Source organism: Microcaecilia unicolor, chromosome 6 (genome assembly GCF_901765095.1).
Source record: "Microcaecilia unicolor chromosome 6, aMicUni1.1, whole genome shotgun sequence".
Lineage (NCBI taxonomy): Eukaryota > Metazoa > Chordata > Amphibia > Gymnophiona > Siphonopidae > Microcaecilia > Microcaecilia unicolor.
The window spans coordinates 308,225,778-308,248,542 of record NC_044036.1 but is presented as its reverse complement, the minus strand read 5'-3'; the positions used below and the strand labels follow the sequence as shown (position 1 = coordinate 308,248,542).

Here is a 22,765-nt window from a genome sequence, read left to right as displayed (position 1 = left end):
TGGCGAAGAAGGTCGCGGTCATCTATATATTTTTTGGTACAGGTTAGGCGGTTAGCAACGCACCGAAGCCACTTCGCCTAGCCACCATCCGCAACGCTGATCAAATTCGGGCGGCGCGCTCATTGGCCGAGGACCGGGGTAACAGCTGAGTGGCTGAAAACGAGAAGCTTTCAACACGATTGGAGAACGTTTAAGGCTCGAGGCCTGTGAGCCCTAGAGGGTAGGTTGACTCGTGGTCTGACAGCTGTACGAGGACATGTGAGTGAGCGGCAATGTAACAGATCCTACCGAAGAGGGATGTTCTCCTTTGTGCAATTTAATTATTTGACACAAATATTTTTTTAAAGGAAACGTAAAGAAAATCGATCGTAAAGTTATATGCTTGTATGAAATTTAAGCAAGTGTTTTTACCGCTTTGAAGCGACTGAGAGGGTATTTTTCCTTTTTCTTTTGTTTTGGCAAGTGACAATTTATAGGAAGGGAATCAGGATTTAGCTCAGGGCTTTTCAGTGATAGCTCATTGGTGAATTACTTCACATACAGTGAGTTGTTCTAGAAGGCTTACAATCCATGGGACCCTTTTGCTAAAGGGCTTAAGCCCTAACGTGGGAGACAATGCTTAGGGCAAAACCTCTTAAACCATTTTGCAGTAATTTCCCTTTTCTGCAAGCTGCATACTAAAAATGGGGTATTTTAAAAAAAATTGGAGGGATTCTGTAGTAGGCATGGAATAATTAGGTAGTTAGCATGTTCTGATTAGTGCAGTGGTTCCCAAACCTGGTCCTGGAGGCACCCTAGCGAGTCAGGTTTTCAGGATATTGACAATGAATATTCATGAGAGATTTGCATGCAGTGGATTAGTGTACTTTTAGCGTACACTAACTCGATAATGCAGACCAGGGGCGTATCTGCGTGGGGCCTCAGGGGCCTGGGCCCCCGCAGATTTCGCCCTGGCCCCCCCTACCGCTGCCAACCCTCCCCCTCCGTTGCTCGCCTACCTTCGCTGGCGGGGGACCCCAACCCCCGCCAGCCGAGGTCCGCGTCCTCCTGCCGCTGCCGGCTGCCTTTGGTCCTTTCATTTTTCCATTGAAGCTGGCGCCGACGAAAGTTTCTTTTGAATCTGACGTCGCTGCACGTTGTACGTGCAGGACGTCAGACTCAGAAATTGTTTCTGAGTCTGACGTCCTGCACGTACAACGTGCAACGTGCAGCGACGTCAGATTCAAAAGAAACTTTTTCGTCGGCGGCGGCGCCAGCTTCAATGGAAAAATGAAAGGACCAAAGGCAGCCGGCAGCGGCAGGAGGACGCGGACCTCGGCTGGCGGGGGTTGGGGTCCCCCGCCAGCGAAGGTAGGCGAGCAACGGAGGGGGAGGGTTGGCAATGGCAGCGGCTGGGGGGAGGGGGATCGGCAATGGCGGCGGCGGCGGCGGCGGGGGGGGGGCTATAATGTGCCCCCTCACTCTGGCCCTGGCCCCCCCTACCGCCGCAGGTCAGATACGCCCCTGATGCAGACGCAGGAGCCCTTTTACTAAGCTGCGCTAAAAGGTGTTGTACGCTATGACTAGCATGTGGGTTTCCCTGTGCACAGCCAGATTTTAACAGGTTTTAGTAAAAGGGCCCTAAAGTTTGTATCTGAGGTAATGAAGACTCAATATATTTGCTTGTTAGGCCTGGAGTGTTTTAATATTTGCTTTTTATGTACGTTTTTTAAAATTGTGTAATTCCTGACATTGTCAGTTTTTTATTTTAAATTGAATGTAACTTGCCTTGAATCTTATATTGAGTTGGTGAAAGATAAATCCCTCATAACATAAAATTGTCAGTATCATTTGAATCCTGGCTTCCATCATTCTCTTCCATTTCTGTGTAAAATCACCTGTAGAACTATCCCAATACATTCCGTAATAATCTGGGGGGGGGGGCACATTTATATTGAGCATTTTCATAAAACAATGTTTCATTTAAAATCCTCTTTCTACTATTGCAGAGATGCCAAGTGTACCCAGTTCGAAGTTGAAGATTTTGGGATAGTCCTGCATTTTGGACTACCCCATCCTGGTGCACTATGGGACTTGCAACACTGATGGATCAGGCACTACAAATCCCACATTGCTTTGGAATGGAAGTTCTAAACCAGGACTGTCCCAAAATCTCCTGCCTGGAACTCGATAACATGATATCTCTGTTGTTGACTTTCACCCCCAGCTTTCAAGGAACACAACCCTGTGAGTTGGAACCTGTCTGTCCAATGCTGGAACTTAGCTGAAAAAGGTTGTGCTTGAGTGGAAAACCACCTCTGAATTCCATTTACTATGAACTGTTGGCATCTTTTACAAAGTTGCGCTAGTTATTCCTGCAAGGCAAATGAGAGGAAGCCCATAGTAATTTAATGGCCTTCCTCTCGTTTGCCATGCCGAGAATTGCTAATAAAAGAGGCCTTTGTATAAGGCCATGCAAAACCAAATCAAAGTGCAATGATTGCCAAATTTTGCCAAAGCAATAAGGTACATACAGCCATCTCTTCAAGCTTCTAACAGTAGAAGCACATCAGTCCCTAATTCTTTCATTGAGATCAATAAAATTTTGCATTTCAATATAAGTACTGTTTGAGGGACTGAAATCCTGATTTATACATTTCTCCATTCGCAATACTGGACACTGTTGCTACTAAAGCCTCTCCTAAAAGTGGCAGGTCTCAAGTGTCACCTAGATAGTGTGATAACCACAGTGTCTGCCCTTACAGGAGGAGACCGCCAGAGGGCGCTCGCCCACTGAAATTGGGAAAATGCCCATTCTGGCCACTAGAGGGAGCTCCAGGGATCGAGCTGAGTATGGGCATGTATGGGCCAGTAGAGGGAGCTCCAGAGAGATAGCTGTGGGGAGTGAGAAGAGGCTTCTAGGCCAGATCTTTCTGGAACCAGAGGGGCGAGGTTTCAAGAGGTGGGGAGGTTTATTGGACACCTCATAAATAGCTTCCTCTTAGCAGAGAAAAGAGGGTTTGCCTGAAAGAGAGGAGGGTTCCCCCCCCCCCCAGGAGAAAGCCTGGCTGTGCCCTATGGCCCTATGTGTCCCCAAAGGAAAAGATGGGGAGTCAAGAACAACCCAGAGGTACTGTGTGTCCCAGGATAAGAAGTATAGACTATGTGTTTAGGCAACAGGGCAAGGAGAAAAGTTTGAAATGGAAGATTGCCCTGTTTAGGAAGAAGTGAACTTATAAGCTGGAAGAACTGTTTTAAGCTTGGGAAAGTGTTTAGAAGAACCAACAGCCGTGGGGTGGAGGATGGGACCGTAAGGTTAATGTGAATAAAAGAAGGTTCCATCCAGGGGAGGAGGCTGTTGTACCCTGAGACCCAGATGTCCTCAGGGAATGGTCTCAGGGGGGGTGAATCTCAGTCAGAATGAGAATGGGAAAGCCAGGTTCCAAGAAAAGACTGTAACCGAACTAATAAACTGAATTTACATGTAACTGGCTAATCTGCATATTGTTTTGGGCCAGCCGAAGAAGCTGGGCTATCTCCCCAGAAAAGAGGGACCTGGGGGGCCCCACCTAGAGAGCTGGAAAAGGGGAGGGGCGGTTACCAGGGGATACAGCGGAGAGGCAGGACCAGGACTGCCGATTAAGGAAGAGGTCACCCTGAGGAAAAGGGGAAGACCAAACCTAGAGGCCGGAATGAATGCAACCACATAGAAATCTGGTTTCAAGGTGGTTCCCTGTGGTAAAAGGCTGGTGAGGCCAGGCAGGAGCCCCTAGAGGACCAAGGCACACCAGAGAAGGCTCCGGTGGGGTGGGGTGGGGTTTACAAAGGGCACTATCCCAGAGAGTCCTGAGGGTGGAATAACCCCCAGGAAGACAAGGACAGGCAATAATTGTATCCCCAGGAAAGGGTGCAGAAAGGCCCACAGACTACAGGAAGGTTCTGGAGGACTAGAGAACTCGAAAAGAAAGCTGAGTGGAGCAGGTGTCTGTCTCCAGAGGAGGCCCTGGTATGAGGATAGCGGGAGCGGTCAGTAAGTCGAGGGACACGACGTCTACTGTGATCCTTTTTACAAAAGGATTTTACAGACTGCTAGGGAGGAACTGGTTTTTGTAGTGCATTTGGGTGTCAGTTGCTTAGGAATATGTAGGAAGGAGGTTCTGGAAGCTGAATTTAGGATTTTAGATAAAACTTTGAAATTAAGAAACTCCAGGGTAAAGTTTTCAGACTTGCTCCTCATTCCATGTGTAGAAACACAGAGGCAAGCAGAACTCTGGAGTCTCAGGGCCTGGATGAGATGATGGTGCACGTAAGAGAGCTCTAAGTGGATCTTTTACAAACCGCGGTAGTGTTTTTAGCTCACGGTAAAAATCAGTTGTTGGTCGGACTGGTGAGCTTTGTTTTTAGTGCTGGCAGTATACACTTTTGTGCCAATTAAGATTTTGACTGTTTAAGTCAAGCCAAGATCTGGAAGAGCAAGAACAGTCTCTGATGGAACAGCTTAAAAACTGGTCAGATCTGCAAAATAGAACTTACAGGTCACTGCAAACAACTGCTAAAAAGCTGAACTAACACTGAAGTAGTTTGTCCAGAGTTCCATAATAGTGTTGCTTGCACATCCCTGCTCTGCATGGAAAATTTCTCAGAAGGAAACCTTTTCTACAACTTCATCATAAAAGTCAGAAAACCTTGATTAGCCTGAAATTTTGGGAATTGAAAATGAACTGTTAAGGTATATTTGGACTTAAAAATGGGGGGAAGTATTTGAAGAAAATAACAGTGTACTTTGCCAACTGTCAAGCACAGGGTTGGATCTATTACGCTTTGGGACTGTGTGGCAGTGAGTAGCACAGGAAATATTGTTCAGGTGGAAGCAGGGCTTTTTTTTTTTTTCAATGTGTACTCAAACTTTCCATTGTCGACTAAAATTGATCCTTGGTCCCCAAGTATTAATGAAAGAACCCAGGTTCTGCACACCAGTTTTGCCTTTTCATAGATTCTGTGGCAGGTTGCAGGAGGCCTGGCTATTGTGGGGCAGGTCCCGATCCCCCAGTGATCACCCCCACTCCTGAAAGATGGCCTGGCATTTGAGTACCAGCACCATTTTTGCAAGAAAAAATACACTGGGTGGAAGGAAGGATGAATTCAACTAAATATCAACATACCCTAGAAACTAATATCCTACAGTCAATGAAGAAATTGAAACTGAAAAGAGGTTTCAGCAAGCAAGAATCCAAGACATACCTCAAAATAAACCATGAAGTACTTACCAGAAAGAAAAATGGAGGTTTTGGAATGGCCTTCAGAGGCCACAGTCTAAAATATTATTGAAAGTATGTGAAGCGATCTAAACATATGTAGTGCACACAAGGAGGCATATTTTCAAAGCACTTAGCCTTCCAAAGTTCCGTAGAAACCTATGGAACTTTGGAAGGCTGTGCTTTGAAAATATGCCTCAAGAAGACCTAAGAATATTTCTGAACTAGAAAAGTTCTTTAAGGAAGAGTGGGGAAAATTTCCAAAAGCAAGAATAGGACTGAAAGAGTCTTAACAGCTTCTAAACACTAGTGCTCTCTTACTTGGATCTTTCCTGCACACTAAGGCCATTTGTAAAGCAGCAAGAAAATGGCTGATTCGAATTTTTGTATTAATGGCCACAAGCTAATTCGCCATTAAAAAGATTAGCATGTGCCAGGGGCGTAGCCAGACCACAGTGGGAGGGGGGGCCAGAGCCCGAGGAGGGGGGCACAGTTTGTTCTGCCTCCCCACCGCTATGCCGCTCCCCACCCACAGCTGCAGCAAATACCTTGGCTGGCGGGGGTCCCCAACCTCCGCCAGCTGAAGCCTTGTCCAGTGCCGGTCTCCGGCACCACTGTGTTGCTTGCCCTGCTCTGTCTTCCTCTTATGTCCTGCACACTCAAAAGCTGTCCTAAATTTAGCCGCTTCAGCTTATGCAGGCCCTGGCTGAATATCGGACCGGGTCCCGCATAAGGTTTGTTTTTGTTTGTTTGTTTTTTTAATTGAAGCCCTCTCGAGTCCCTGATGTATCCCCCCAACACCTCCCTGGTGGTCCACTGGTGGTGATCATTCTGCCCCTTACAGCGCCTTCCCAAAATTAAGTGCCATGAGAGGTTGCAGCAGCCATTTTGCAAAGGCGCCATAAGGGGCAGGAGTGAGAGGGCTATGCTGCTGCCCCCAACAACCACCACTGGACTACCAGGAATCAAGGTAGGCCCAGGAGCAGCCTACCTGCACTACTGAGGTGTTGGGGTCATTTGGGGGGAGGGGGTGTGGCTGGGGGAGTTGGAGATGGGGATGCGTCGGGGGGGGGGGGGCAATTATTTTTAAAAAGCTTATGTGGGTCCTAGCCTGGTATTCAGCCAGGACCCGAGTTGAATATCGGCTGGGCCTGCATAAGCTCTGCCGCTCATACGTAGCCCCCAATATTCAGTGCTTCTGCCCGGACATGGCCCAGCACTGAATATTGGGGGCTAATTTAACCAGCGACAGTCAGCATTGAAAAAGATGCTGACCATCGCCAGCTGAATATAAGGGGGTAGGGGGTCCAACATTTTGCAAGTGCCAAAATCATAGATTTGTTACTTTGAATCTGTTAAAAACGCACATAAATAATAGTTATGCATTAAGATTTGCTGAAAGATATTTTGCTTAGCGTTATCCTATGTAGAGGTTGTGTCAACTTCTGTTCTACTAGGGATTAATTGACACATACACAGTTTGTGTACATGTGTGTATACGGGCTCTTATAAAATTAGGTCATGCCTAAAAGTACAGATAGAGGAAGTCGGCATGTACAATATGCTTGCACAAGGGTGGAGATTGGGCCGACTCTCTTGATTAATATATGTATTAATATGCTCACTTATTGAATGCGCCTACATTTATATCAGGGTAAATGGCTGTTGACATATATTTATTTTCTTTGAGTTTGTCAGGAGCTATTGTTTTACTCTGCCTCGGCGATGCCATATCTTGTCTAACGGTTAAGCTGACTTTGGCTGTACATAATAAAATACAATACAAATTTCTGCATCAAGATGGACTTGCTGCTATTTCAGTTCTGGCCACTTTCATCACTAGTTAACAGGTCAGCATTTTCTGCAGAAAAAGCAAAAGGCAGCTATTGCAGTGCAGTTGCTTTTTGAAAACTGGAAAAAGCCAGCATGTAATTAGGGAGCCCTGTAAGCAGCAGAAGCAGTGGTGAAACTGTGCCAGGAAGGTCAAGATGGATTTCCTATAGGCAGAGAATAGTTGTGGCCATATTTGTGGGACTTTGTTTTGTCCCACTCAGTTGTATCTCTGCCTAATACAAATGTGTTTTCTGGAACATGAGTCAGTTGTTGTTGGTTTTTTTTTAACTCAGAATAAATTATTTGTGTTGGGTTCAGGAGAACTTTTAAGGAGATCAGTAGTTCAAGGTGAGTTATATTCTGGTACAGTGGGTATTTTTCTGTCCCTGAAGGGCTTAAGTGTCTACCTGAGGCAATAGAGAGTTAAGGGGTCATTTTACTAAAAGTGGTCTGAATGTGCTCTTATGTAGGTTTTTCCCATGCATTAAGGCCATTTTTACCACAGCCAGAAATTGGCCCAATTTTCTATTTTCGCTATTAATGACCAGAGCTAATGTTGCCATTAGTGCATATCCATTAAAAAGAATTACCGCCATCTATTTTGTAGACATGAAGGGCTCACCCAGTAATCCTGCGCTAACCAGTTAGCGCACAGTAATGCGGTCATGCTATAAGTCGTTGGTGAGGCCCCACCTGGAGTATTGTGTTCAGGTTTGGAGGCCGTATCTTGTTAAGGATGTAAAAAGAATTGAAGCGGTGCAAAGAAAAGCTACGAGAATGGTATGGGATTTGCGTTCCAAGACGTATGAGGAGAGACTTGCTGAACTAAACATGTATACTCTGGAGGAAAGGAGAAACAGGGGTGATATGATACAGACGTTCAAATATTTGAAAGGTATTAATCCACAGACGAACCTTTTCCGGAGATGGGAAGGTGGTAGAACGAGAGGACATGAAATGAGATTGAAGGGGGGCAGACTCAAGAAAAATGTCAGAAAGTATTTTTTCACGGAGAGAGTAGTGGATGCTTGGAATGCCCTCCCGCGGGAGGTGGTGGAAATGAAAACGGTAACGGAATTCAAACATGCGTGGGTTAAGCATAAAGGAATCCTTTTGCCGAAGGAATGGATCCTCAGGAGCTTAGTCAAGATCGGGAGGCGGGGCTGGTGATTGGGAGGCGGGAATAGGGCTGGGCAAACTTATACAGTCTGTACCAGAGCCGGTGGTGGGAAGCGGGACTGGTGGTTGGGAGGCGGGGATAGTGCTGGACAGACTTGTACGGTCTGTGCCAGAGCCGGTGGTTGGGAGGCAGGGCTGGTGGTGGGGAGGTGAGGATAGTGCTGGGCAGACTTATACGGTCTGTGCCTGTGCCAGAGCCGGTGGTTGGGAGGAGGGGCTGGTGGTTTGGAGGCGGGGATAGTGCTGGGCAGACTTATACGGTCTGTGCCCTGAAGAGCACAGGTACAAATCAAAGTAGGGTATACACAAAAAGCAGCAAATATGAGTTATCTTGTTGGGCAGACTGGATGGACCGTGCAGGTCTTTTTCTGCCGTCATCTACTATGTTACTATGTAACTGATTAGCGCAGCAATGCCTACTCTCCATCCCCCCAGACATGCTCCCCTACAAAAAATTAAAAGTACTGCTTTTCATGGGGTTAGCGCATGCTGATTTGATATTTACCGCAGGACCTTAAGCATGTCCTGCAGTAGGTCATTTTAAGCTGTGGTAAGTGTGCAGTGGCGCTTACTGCAACTTAGTAAAAAGTTCTCTAAAGGGCCTCCTTTACAAAGGCACGCTAGCGTTTTTAACATGCACTAAAAATAAGCATGTGCTAAATGTTAGAGGCACCCTAATATTCCTGCGGACATCTCTAGCGTTTAGCAACAGTGGGCTTTGAACTTGGTGTCCCTGGTTCTCAGCCCACCATTAAGCTACTTCTCCATTCCTCTGCCTGTCCTACACACATAAAAATGTGATCCTTCTCCCAAACGTCAGACAGTGGTTGTATTTTTTGTTTGCTTCCAGTTCAGATGGACTTCTCCCTTACTGGGTTAAGGCATTATGACCCTTCATGGGCAGCTGCCCAGGCTTTATCCCCATTTGATTCTCCCATGCAGCCATAACTACAAATTGGCATGTGACCAGGTCACGAGCCATGAGGAAAGCGATCCCTAATATGGTCATTCTGCTAAAAGTTATGGACCCCTTTCCTCACAGCCGTTTTTACCAGTCAGGAACTAGATGCAGGTTCTGAGGAGAAGGAGCTGAGTCTAGGCATTGATCCCTTAGCCCCTGTGGCATACCGTTGGAATGTCTTGATGGTCTCAGTGATAGCTCTGCTTCTAAAATTTTAGCAGGATTCGCAAGAAGCATATAGGAAAAAGTAGCACTTTTCTTTTTCAGGTGTACCTAGGTAAATGAAACATAAGCAATGCTTAAAAGTAAAATAAAATAAGTCAGGTTGCCTTTCTTAAGGAAGTGACATTAGAATTTGTTTATTTTCCTGGTTTCACATCACATCCTTTTTGCACTCATTTTTTTTTTATTGTGGGTTTTTTTTTTGCATGGAATTCGATAGAGGTGCTCTCCATTGAATAATATGGTTTTGGTTTTTTTTTTTATTTGATAGGAGGAAGGGTTGACCCTACAGAATCCTTTTCCTGTGGATTTCCAACTTTATTAGAGATGACCTCTGTTAGACTATAGTTCCTCTATAGCATACTTTCTATTAATACACAGCTTGTGTCTAAGTAAAGCGGCTTCAGATTCCAGGGGCTGTTCTCTTTACTTTTGAACTGCTCCCTCCCGCTATATCGCTAGGTTTTTACCTCTACAATCAGCGAAATTATGCGGGAATCCTCATTAGACACTTTACTTTTTACAATATTTATAATCTCTTGTGTCTCTTAATCTTTCATATTTCATATGTTACTTATCTTATTTTCTTTTTTTTAATCTCTTTTTTTTATATATACGGGCCTTTGAATCTTTCGGTTCACTCTACGGCGAGCTGAAACAAAACATATATCAATCTAAATCAAACTGTGTGATTTTGAGTCGTGTACTTACAATTCTTCTCTTGTTCTTTTATTACCTTATCGCTTTTACCATCTCCACTTTTCTGGAAAAGCTAGCTTGCTAAGGCAAACATGGCGTCTGACCACTGAAGTTTATTACGTCAGACGCTCAACAGTAGACCAATAGTTGCCCACCTTCTACATATCCCATCTCAACTTAACCTAGCTGTTGCAATGATATACCTTTTCTCAGCCAGTGGACACAAATCTTGGGTTCCTATTGAATCTAGCTAACAGTATCCCTTCCCCAGAGGCTGTGGATGCTGCATCTCGGGCACCTTCCTATCCAGCTAGCCTGAGACTCAAACCCAAGTGAACAGCATTTGCCACGTAAACTATCAGCCAACTTTCATGCCACATCCGTTACTCTGCTAGAAATACATAACTGTAGGATAACCTCAGCCAGATGACATCTGTGCTTTCTCTCTAACAATACAAGTCTTCTATGGTGTTTCAGTTAATTTATCTGGCGTGTAAGCTCAGAATTGTCTGAAATATGAGGTCTACCCTGAGGTATTTCACCTGGACCTAGACCAAATGTGCTTGTCACTCCCTCAGATAACATAAGTTCAAGTCTCTAGGAGAGTTTAAAAATAGGCTAAATGGGTAATGGGAAGCTAATGTATTTGTCATAAAGGACATAATACAATAGGGACTTTTTAAGAATGAGGTCCAGTGAATTAAAATAGATAATGTTACAGCAGATAAGTGAAATGGTGGTCAAGGGGCTTCAGCAGCACAACCATTTAAGGGAGTCTTTTACTATGCTTTGCCGAGACTACTGAAAGAGACATCGGATCACCAAACATTTAAGAAATTACTAAAAACATATCTGTTTAGTAAGGCATATCCCAAAGACCATAATACTCTTTAATCCCCTATTTCCGTTTTGATTGATTACCCGCATTTGGTCTATGTCTGTTTCCCTCTTGTTGCTCCTGTATTCCCATCCGTGTTCTTTTATTAAGCTGCTTACGCTATTGCCTTTGTTAATTTTTATATATCTATTTTATCCTGCTGTACTATGTAATTTCTTGTAACTTTGTTAGCCACATGGAGCCCGCACAAGCTGGGAAAGTGTGGGATATAAGGGTACCACATAAATAACTCAAGCTAAGCTTTATTTATTTATTTATTTATTTATTTATTTATTTATCTGCAGCAGGGCCAATAGGAATAAAATGGGCCCTGCTGCAGATAACTCGAGCTAAGCTTTACTAAAAGACCCCCTAAATATTTTGATTGTAATTGGCTAGTTTAATCAGATATTCTTCCAAATTGTGTAATTCTTTTCTGTTGCCATTCCATAGTAGGGTTTCTGCTGCTCCTTCTGCAGCAGCTATTAATATACTGTAAAATAAAGATGAAAAAGGACAAGAAAATTAAGAATGACTTAGAATTAGAAATATGCGGAGAAAAAATGTTTAGAATGCAATAAATCGTTAATGCAGGCTCCATCAACTCTGAGATAAATTCTGTGGTCTTAGACTTTAAAAATATTATTAGAACGACAGCTTTCTACTGGAAAAACAAACACTATTGATTAAAAGCAATATCCCTTTTTGTATGTGCACAGAAGGTCCAAATGTGTAGCAAAATTTAGAGGTTGCAAGAAAAATCCATTGACTTGTTTCTTTGTTTAAGCTGGTGATTTTTCTATTGGGCTTTTTGCTCTCTTCTCATTATGGTGTACTTTTACTAAGCTATGGTAAAAAAAAAAAGTGGCCTTGGCATGTCCTTGCACAGATTTTTCTCCTGCACTGAGGCCATTTTTACTGTTGTCATTAAAAAGCCCCTAAAAAAAAAAAGACTTGACTATGCGGTAAGATTGTTCTTACACTGTGTGGCCTTTCTGGGGGAGGGAGCACTTACTGCCACCCATTGAGGTGAGGGTAAGGGTTATCCAGCGCTAACTGGGCAGTGTGTGGCACTAAGTAATTGATGATTGGACAACAAAAGAAAAGCTCTATAAAGATGGGTTGGAAAGCATGGGTTCCAAGTGGAACCCAAAGGAGGATCCTTACAGAAAGACAAGGTATTTACCTGAAGTCTAGAATAATGGGAAGGATAAGGAATTTTGATTTGGCCACAGTATAGAAGGAGCACTGTGAGCCGTGAAGACTCTGATGTTCAGCTGGGAATAGAGGACAGGATTGTAAAGTTGAAGTGAAGCCCTCTCCAAGGGGAAGTGGGTGTTTTTATTTGAGACTCTCAACTTCCAGTGGAGGGCTCAGTGGAAGAGTGAGTGGTTAGCAGAAGCTAATTGGAGTGGATTTGCATTTAGAATGGTTAATTTGCATATCTGGGGAAGCTTGCTAACTGATTATTGTATAACTGACCCACATATTGGAGGGCTCAGTTTAAGAGTGCTTGCTAAGGTGTTTAGTACAAGAAGACTCCTTCAGATTAATTAAAGTATAGCCTGTGAGAAGATTTGCCTTCTGAGTGGTTAATTTACATAGCCCGTGAAGCCTGTTTAAGTTAAGGGGTATTCCCCAGATGGATTGCCTGGTGGTGCAAGGAGGGTAACAGAGCTGTGAGCTGTTATTGGGGAAGGCTTCGGAGAAGGGATGTTGGATGAAATAACAGAGGTCATGATTATTCACCCTGAGTTAGAGGGGAGCTGTGCAGGTTGATTTTTGAAAGAGAAATAACTTGAAGTAGGCTTTTTCTATGGATTCTTTCTTTGTGAAAGAGGTCAGATTGCTTAGTGTCTCCTGTTAAGGAAAAAATGTTATATTTTTATTTTCTCTTAAGAAAAAGAGAGGGAAGAAGAAATATTAGCAAGAAGATCTCAAGATGCCACTTTCTATTAAAAGGAATGAAATCCTATATAATAATTCTCACCTCCAACAGGATGTGCCTGCCGGAAGTGGTCTCCTAGGCAGGCATGCACTGACCTCAGTGACATCAGTGACAGACAATTTGGCAAAGCAAAACAATCTGAATGCTGGCCATTAGGACACAGGGTAGATAGGAGAGTTTTAAAAGACTGAAGGAAACGAAAGTGTTAAACTGGAGAAGGGTGGGGGGGAGTTGTGAATGACTGAAAGACATGCAAATTTGGGACAGGAAAACAATCTCAATGCTGGCCATTAGCACACAGGGTACATAGGAGAGTTTTAAAAGACTGAAGGAACCAAAAGTGTTCAGGGGGGTGGGCAAGTTCTGAATGAATCAAAGAAATGAAAATTTACGAGAGGAACACAATCTGAATGCCGGGCATTTGTACACAGGGTAGATAGGACACTTAAAAAAAAAAAATGAAGGACGTGAAAGTATTACATCTTGGGGGAGGGGTGAGGAGGAAAGCGGTGGGGTATCCGGATACTGGGCGTTAGGGCCATGGGGGTACATAGACTTTTGAAAGCCTTAAGGAACCCAAAGTGTGGGAAGGAGGAGGAAAAGGAGGGGAGGGAACGGGGTGAGGGGCATTAGGAACAGGGGAGGGGGCCCTGTCATACAATCTCATTCTCACACACACACTGTCACACCGACAGTCTCACTCTGTCACACACCCGCACATTCACTCTGGCTCTCTCTCTCTCAAACATACACATTCCCAGGAAAACCTTGCTAGCGCCTGTTTCATTCGTTCCAGAAACGGGCCTTTTTTACTAGTATTACTATATATATAGATATATGGTTTAAATTTACAATTGCCTTGCTAATATTTTCATGGTGTTTATATATATATTTTTTTCTTTTAATCCGTAGGCTGGATGTTCAGCCCAGGGAGCCACCATTTAAAGTTAAACACCAGGCTAGTTATCAATGCAGGCTACCGTTAAGATGTGTTATTTTACCACTAACTTGTGCTATTGTAGTATAGGTCCCAGAATACCCAATGAGACCTAGTTACTAATGTGGGGTTAACTGTAAATTAACATGTCTTAATGGTAACCCATATTGATAATTTTTTCCCCAAAGTAGCACCACTGAATGTATGTATAACAAGTAACATGCTGGTAACTATATCGGATTTAGGTGTGCTTGTGTGCTATTTGGCAGGTCTGTTGTTTGGTAGTACTTTGCACTGTGGCTGGGTCATTAGGCTACACCAGTGGTTCTTAACCACACCTTGGGAAACAACCAGCCAGTTAGGTTTTCAGGCTATACACAATGAATATCCATCAAACATATAAAAGGCAAGTGACCGTACTCACTTGCAAATGCGCAGTAGAGACTTCCCTCTCTGTCCCGCCTCGCGTCAAGACGTGATGACGAGGGGAGGGGGGCGGGACAGAGAGGGAAACTGCGCGGAAGTGGAGGGAGGGAACCGCTGATGTCGCTACCGCTCCCCCCCCCAAGGTAGCCGCTACCGCCCCCCCCCCGGAGTCGCCACCACCCCCCCTTCACCCGGCCCGGGCCCTCTCTTCGTTATTCAACTTACAGCAGCGCCGAAAACAGCAGCAAAAAGCTCAGCTTCAGCTCCCGTCGGCCTTCCTTCCCTGCCTGTGCCCCGCCCTCGCCGACGTGACGTCACACGAGGGCGAGGCACAGGCAGTGAAGGAAGGCCAACGGGAGCTGCTGCTTGCTGCTGTTTTGGCGCTGCTGTAAGTTGAATATCGAAGAGAGGGCCCGGGCCGGGTGAAGGGGGGGGCGGGGGCGACTCCGGGGGGGGGGGGGGGGCGGTAGCGGCTACCTTGGGGGGGGGGACATGGGAGGTCTCAGAAGGAGGGGGGCCTTGGAGCTGGGAGGGCTGGACTGAAGGGGGCCTTCCAGCTGGCTGGGAAGAAGGCAAGGGGGGGGGGACCTTGGAACTGGGAGGGAGGGAGGGCGGGCGGGCAGGGGCCCCCTTACAGTTGTGAGGGAATGGGGCCCCTTACAGTTGTGAGGGAGAGCAGGGGGCCTTGGAACTGGGAGGGAGGGAAGGGGGCCTTGGGAGCTGGGGGGGAGGGCCTGGGGCCTTGGAACTGGGAGGGAGGGAGGGCGGGCAGGGGGCCTTGCAGCTGGGAAGGGGGGAGGACTGGAGCCTTGAAGCTGGGATGGAGGGACAGAGGGGTCCTTGGAGCTGGCAGGGAAGGAGGATGGCAGGGGGGCCTTGCAGCTGCAACGGGAGGGGGGCCTTGGGAAAAAAACATTCCAATACGCGCCCGTTTTAACGGGCTTAACGGCTAGTAAGATATATTTGCACACAATCACTCCATTGTATGCAAATATCTTTTTTTTATATTGTGGAGACTTGAAAAACAACTGATGTGGTGTGTGTCTTGAGACTTGGGTTTAGAATCAGTGGGTTATACATATTAATGCTTTTTTTTTTCCCTCTTATGGATAGGTTTAAATTTGATAGTAATTCCAGGTCAATGATGTACAAGTACACACAAGTTCAACAGTTTCAATATTGATTGGCATGGAAGTATATTTTCAAACTATAGCACTTCACAAAGGAAAAAGCTCCTTCAGCCTAGAAGCTAATCTAAACCCACCGATCTGAGTTAGTCTCACAGCAACCACTTACATTTGAGGTGAGGAGTTTAGATCCCTTTGTGGGAGGACGTAGCCATCAGGAAAGCTATGTGGGAGGTGACGCGTGCGGGGGGGGGGGGGGGGAGACGTGCCTTAGCCTTCTGAGAGATATTGACATAATTCCCTGAAATTCCCTGATATCTGGGTATGAGCGACAGGTGCCCAGGGACTGAGTGAAACAGCTCTCATTTACATATAATCTACATAGGCAGACTGGGGGAATTATGGGAGGAATTAGAAATTTACCCTAACCTAAAGAGAGGGACCAAGATAAGACCTTGTACTTAGCCATAGCAGTGCTAGTGTTACTATTTTTTGTGTGTGTGTGTGTGTGGTGGGAATACAGGACTACTTGGTTGATGTGGTGACTTTATTGATGGTAGATTCTAGGGAGCTACTTGTAGATAGATCTCTTTTGTGGGTTTTGTTTTCTTTTAGATCCATCTTTTTGTTTGAGTCCAGGATTTATGGGTCTATTTTTATTCTGGTTTATCATATTGTTAGTGAATTTGGATACTTAGTCCATGCTGTCAGGTGAATTGGATACTCAATCCACCCCTGTGGGTGGATGGTGCAGAGAATTAGATGCCTTTGGGTGGCCAATGCTTGACAGGGCCATTTTTCCAAACCACAGCAAAGCTACTGTAGGCTTGGCATGCAGCAATTCAGCCCTTCTGCTGGACTATTTCAGGAGTTCAGCTGTAGTGCCAACTCCCACTGTGTGGCATTTCCAGCACCATCTTTTTAGCGCCTGGGACTTACCTTGCAGTAATTGGGCAGTGCCATATGCTGGCAGTTTCTAGCGGATTAGTACAGAAGCCCTTACAGCCTCCTAAGTAAAAGGCAGTAAGCGGTCTCCCTGGAAATGGCCCCGCAGTAAGTGTTACACTTACTGTACCACCATTTCCATTTTAGAAAAAGACCTTTTATTGCTGGCGGCCTGGCAAACCCGTGTGCTGATGCCACCAGAGAGTTCCTTTGACTGCTGCTTGGTAAAAGGATCCCTTAGTGCTTTAAAAATGAGCCCCTTAATGCTGCAGTGGTATCTGCTATAACCTGCAGAGTAAAAAAAAGTCTCAAGTGAATAATTGATACTGGTATTTATATGAAGAGTCTGTCTTTATAATACAGCCATTCAAGGAGAGTTTACTTATCTACATGATCTTGAATTGTATCAAGAGTTTGTAACTTTTTTTTTTCATATGCATAATTTTAAAAAGAATTTTATCCTCCTAATACAGATTCCTTTGTCATGATCTCAAGAGGCCAATGCACATAAGCTATGCAGTGAGTTATTGTTGAACTGATGCCAACCCATATGGAATCATTTAAAAATGATACTGGCTATGAGCCTGCCCTAGTTCATTACAGTATATGAAACGCCTTACAGAGGTTAAGCATTTGCAGAATGTCTGTGAGGCACACAGGTTAAGAATGATATTACAAAATGTCAACTCACAATAATTTGAAAATCTGCCATCCAGTAGTATGCTGATAATCTGTCTCACTCAAGAAAATGATTTTTTTAAATTTTTTTTATGTATCATTTTACTTAATTACATTCACATTTATCACATAAATGTAAGGAAATACAGAAATTAATATAAAAAGGAAAACATTTTCTCTCAACAATATATATTTACATAATTGTCCACAACTGGAAGATCCAAGATCAGGAAAACAATCTTAAAGAAAATAAGAAAAACTCAAAATGGTTAATCTTACACTTCACATTTTCTGAGGGAGGGAGGAAGGTTAATCGGTTATTGCAGCCGGTACAGTGGTAACTGAAGGAAGTTGCTGCAGAGCATTCTTCATCTGTTTCCACAAACTCTTATAATTTCTTAGGTTCAAACAAATAAGTAATAAGGAAATAAAACACTTACAAGGGAAGGAAATGATTTTATATCTAGGCATAATCTAAATAGTATTTATCTGATTACTTGGCTTTCCTAATCTGAGTTTACCATCTTGGGGCCTCATTTACAAGCCTGCATTAACATTTTAAATAACGTGTTTTAAATGTACATTAGTTCAAATTAACATGTAGTAGCGTAAGTTAACATATTAATGCTGATTAGTAAATCTGCATGAAGGGTGAAGTGACTTGCTCAAAGTCACAAGGATCATCAGTAGGGGAAAAAGCAGGATCTGAATTGTACCTACTCCATTTTCTTATTCCACTACTCAGGGCTGGCAATAGAGGATGGCATACAGGGCAACTGCCCTGGGCCCCCATACCATAGGGGGCCCAAGCCTGCCTCAAACTGAAGAAGGCATAAGCTGAAGACAAGCTTTCAGAGCCCCCTCCCCAGTTTGTGCCCTGGGTCTCTGATTGTCTAACACCAGCCTTGCCACTACTCTAACCAATAGGATCCTTGTCCACTCACTCCATTGTGTCCCATTGTGTTGCTGTCAGTCATATTGTAGCTTTCATATTGCATAAATATATACCACATAGTTTATCTGCTAATGTATTCATCCACTGACAGCTTCTGAGTCAGATAGCATATCTGGTTAGTGTTAAATAGGTTTGGCATTTGGTATCAAAGGTTGTAAGGTTTGCATGAGTTGATGACTTTTGGATGGTGACTCTGTTGCGAGGGATTTGGCTGCTCAAGTCACTTTACTATCGCAAGAAAACAGATTGCAATTCTTTTACGGTTTCCACCCTAAACATTTAAGACAAAATATTCCGGTGGGACAATATTTAAGGCTATGTAGAATTTGTACCTCAGTACTGGATTTTAAAGCAAGGAGCAGCAAGGCACTGAAACGGCCCAAAAAACGACAGATCAGCGCAGAACTGCACTTACGTGCCCTGTTAGGTGTTTCCATGCAGATCTGAAAAAGGGGTTTAACGATGGGAAGGACGTGAGCAGGTAGGGGGTGTTCCCTTAAAATGTGTGCAGTGTTATAGAATTGGAGGGGATCTACGCCCAACTTGCACGCCGAGATTTACACCTGGTTCCAGTTGGTGTAAATGCTTGTGCCCAGAGCTGGTTGTGGATTCCGCCTCTACTCACTATTCTATAAAAGGCACCTATGCTGGTGCACCATTTATAGAATACTATTCACTAATTTTTTATTTTTTTGGCGCCATATACTAAATCCAGCCCTGAGTGGCTGGACAAGTCATGTTTGTGGGTTCTGGGAAGAAGCAGTTGGTGAGTGGTCCTGGGCTGAGGATCATCACTGCAATGTTTGTAGCAAGTTGAGCGAGGGATTAAAGAATAGGAGAAAAACCATTGGAGTAGTAACAAATGAAAGCTTACAGCAAGCACTATTACTCAACAACATTATTCCCAACTGAACTGGAAGTACAAAGGAGCAGGGGGAACCTGCTGGACCAAAAAATAAACCTGTTATGTATACCTAACAATGATTGGACTGAATCCAACAATGTTATGATGAAATTCCCAATAACTTTAGGTTTAAGAATTCCGTTTATCTGGCCTTCCACGCCAAATACAAAATGTACTTGTGAATCTCTTTGTAGTGAATATTCTATGTGCTTGATCCACAAGAACACATGAAGAGCTTATAGTGTTTTCTTCTTTTATTGAAGTCTTCGTTGCCAGACGGTCCACAGTGAAATATCTCCAGATGTCAGGTCTTTTATCTCCATACGTTATAGACTGATAATATACCATATGAATCATTCCTTAAAATAACTTGAAAAGGAAATAAAAATGGCCATTAATTTTTCAAAGAAGGTCTGCGTTTTGTTCTAATGCACTCTAGTAAAAAGCCCACTTGTGTCAGACAGTATATGGAGACACAATTCATTTAAGGGTACGGACTGAAACACAGGTATGAAAATAAGAGTCTTGCAAGAGGTGCTGGATAGTCCATCGATGATATATATATTTTACCCTAATTAACCTCGCCTTCAGTATCTGAGTGGAAAACAAAAACTGCCCGAGAATTCTCTGCTCATTCTTTCTGTCTCCATCAATCTCATGGTTGGTAAGGACATAAGCAATTCAGATGTCCAGTCATCCCTCTCGCATTTCCATTTGGGGGATGAATCCAATGTGCCAAATGAAGAAAGAGAAAAAGCATATAAATGATGGCACATTTACAATATGAACCTTGCCTTGAATAATTGCTTAGCTTTAAAACAATGCTGATTTAGTGGCTCAGTGATAGTGCCACTATTTGTAATTTAGATGCCAGATCTGTGGGTACTTGAGTACCCCTAGTATTGAGCAAGGCCCAACAATGTGTCTCAGAAGGGGTCATTTGTGTTGTACTTTGAAAAGTTGGCTCCAATGGTGCAGTCTAAACTTTCATCCCCTGGGCTGGCTGAAGTCCCTGCAGTCCCACTGGTAACACCTACTGGCTGGAACTAGGGTGTATGCATACCAGGTTCTAGAGGGAGCTTTCCAATGGGCATAACAACAAAGACACTTGGTGGATGGAGGCAGGGCCGCCAAGAGGAGGAGGGGGAATTCCCCGGGCCCAACCACAGCACCGGCAAACTTCTTCCTGCTTGCCCACCCAGGACCTGGATGATTGCATTAACGTGATATTACATTAATGTAATCATCTGAGTTCCAACTCCCGGCACAGACAGAAGCAGCGTTGGAGAGGACAGAGTGAGGGAGCAGACAGAAAGGTGCGGGGGCAGCAGCCCGAGTGTAAGTGTGTGTGGTGAGGGGGGGGGGGTGCATGGTAGTCCAGTCCTGTCTTGGCCCGGCTGCATCTTTCAACGGCCCTGGATGGAGGGCCATAGCACCATTGCCTACTACTACTTATTATTAGACGTGCGCGGTGCTGTACTCAAAACACATATGAGACAGTTCCTGCTTGACTGAGCTTAGAATCTATTCAAGACAAACAGGACAAATAAGAGATTAGGGAGTTATTTTATTGTGGGAATGATTAAAACAGACATGGGTACTGAACAAGCAAATAGGAGTAAAGAATTAAAAGCAGGCTCAAAAAGGTGGGTCTCTAGCCTAGATTGTTAATATCACAAAGCCCCAATATAAATGTAAAATGCATCTCTCCAGTCTTCCTTCTGTACCTCAGAGGTGTAGCTAGACACCCAATTTTAGGTGGGCCTGATCACCTGGGGGAGGGGGGTCAACCTTGCCCTCTCCCAGGCAATCAGGTCTCTTAACTCCACTCCCTCAACTACCAGGTACGGTTTATAGCGTTCAGTTCTTTGTCAGCAGCGGGCAGCAACTCATGCCCACTGTTTGCACTAGCCCTGGACCTTCTCTCTGACCTGGTCCAACAGTATGCAGAAACAGGAAGTTGCATCAGAAGGTAAAAGGATCCCTTAGACTGTATTTGAGGCAACAAGAAATAAGAATACGAATAATTACTAAGCCGCGGTAGTGATTCCCAGTCCGGCAAAGGAGACGAAGCCCATTCAATTCCTATGAGCTTTGTTGCATTTGACGCATGGCAATCACTACTACAGTTTAGTAAAAGGAGCCCAATGTAATTTACCCAAGGTCAAAAGGAATGCCAGTGTGGGAAGTGGAATTTGGATCCTGATTTCATTGGTTCATAGATCACTGCTCTAATCACTAGACCACTCCTTTCCATACTTAAGCAATAACTACAACTCTTTCACTACTGGCTCTTGGGGCTGTGAATGCTGCCTCTATGGCAGGGTGCCCAACCTCTGGCCTTAAGGGCCACAATCCAGTTAGGTTTTCAGGATTTCCCCAATGGATATGCATGAGATGTAGTTGCATGCACAGACTGCATTGTATGCAAATAAATCTCACGTATATTCATTGTGGAAATCCTGAAAACCCGACTGACAAGGATGAATTTGGACACCCCTCCTCTATAGCAGTGCTTCCCAAGTCGATCCTGGAGTACCTCCTTGCCAATCAGGTTTTCATGAATATGCATGAACTTGATTTGCATACACTGCCTCCATTGTATGCAAATTTTTGTTATGCATATTCATTGTGGATATCCTGAAAACCCGACTGGCAAGGGGGTACTCCAGGACTGGTTTGAGAAACTGCTCTACAGCATACCCCAGACGACCAGGGAATGGAAGACCCAAATCAGGCGGGATCCAACTGGAAACCTGCATGTCACTGCTGCTGAGCCACCAGGCTGGCCCATTCATATAATTCTGAGTAAAATTAGGTTTTGTTTTGTTTTTATTCTGATGGGAGATGATGTTTAATTAAAATGCCTCCAAACAAACAAACAAATCAAACACTGGGCCTTCAGGATTGAGAAAAATGTAGTTCTTTATTTATAATGGAGACCCGACACGGTCCGTGTTTCGGCGTACGAACGCCTGCATCAGGGGTCAAGGGACTCCTATAGGTAACCTGAGGAGGTGGTAATATAACCTGATTGTTTATTCCACATCTCTGTCAACTTATTATCTTGCTGACCTATAGGAGTCCCTTGACCCCTGATGCAGGCATTCGTACGCCGAAACACGGACCGTGTCGGATCTCCATTATAAATAAAGAACTACATTTTTCTCAATCCTGAAGGCCTAGTGTTTGCTTTGTTTGTTTGTTTGGTTGCTTTTGTATGCTGTATTCCCTCTAATTAAAATGCCTGCCATCAATACTTCTGAAGGTTTAAGTGCTTCTTTGAGCAGCAGGTCATGGAATGTGCACGAATCTGTATGCAGCAGGAGCAGCATTAGCTAGGATTTAGGTTTTTCCCATTCTGGCAGTGCAGTAGATTGATGTTGCTCGTTCAGACTGCATCACACGAGCAGGACCAAGTTTCCTAAAGCTTGTGTAAATATTTTGATCAGCTGCTCTTTGGATGCAGATAAAAGAGATGATTTTATTAGTTGTACTTGAGAAAGTCATTTTTTTTTAAAACATACAACTTAGAATGATTCCCTCCTGGGTAGTGTTGACAATAGATGAAAGTCTTCTGTTGATTAGTGATAAAGAAATCTGCTAATCCCTGTAATTCCACTACAAGAACTATTAAGCAAAATAAATCCCAGGCTCAGAAAAGTACCAGATCCTCAGACAAGAAGAGTACCTTAAGTGTATGATCTGTCATTCACACAGCAATATGGGAGAAACTCATTTTGAATCCAGATATCAAGATGTATAATCATTAGATCATTTTTTAATATACCTGTTACAAGCAACATGGGGCCCATTTACTAAGCTGAGGTAGGCGCTATT

At 44.2% G+C, this 22,765-nt stretch overlaps 1 long non-coding RNA gene across 1 annotated transcript; it reads left to right on the top strand.

The window, feature by feature from the left end:
- The first annotated feature begins 135 nt into the window (after positions 1-135).
- Positions 136-19,280, top strand: LOC115473392. Its single transcript, XR_003942653.1, has 3 exons — positions 136-220; positions 16,862-16,907; positions 19,189-19,280. It is a non-coding gene; the product is annotated as an uncharacterized LOC115473392 (long non-coding RNA).
- Positions 19,281-22,765: the final 3,485 nt, after the last annotated feature.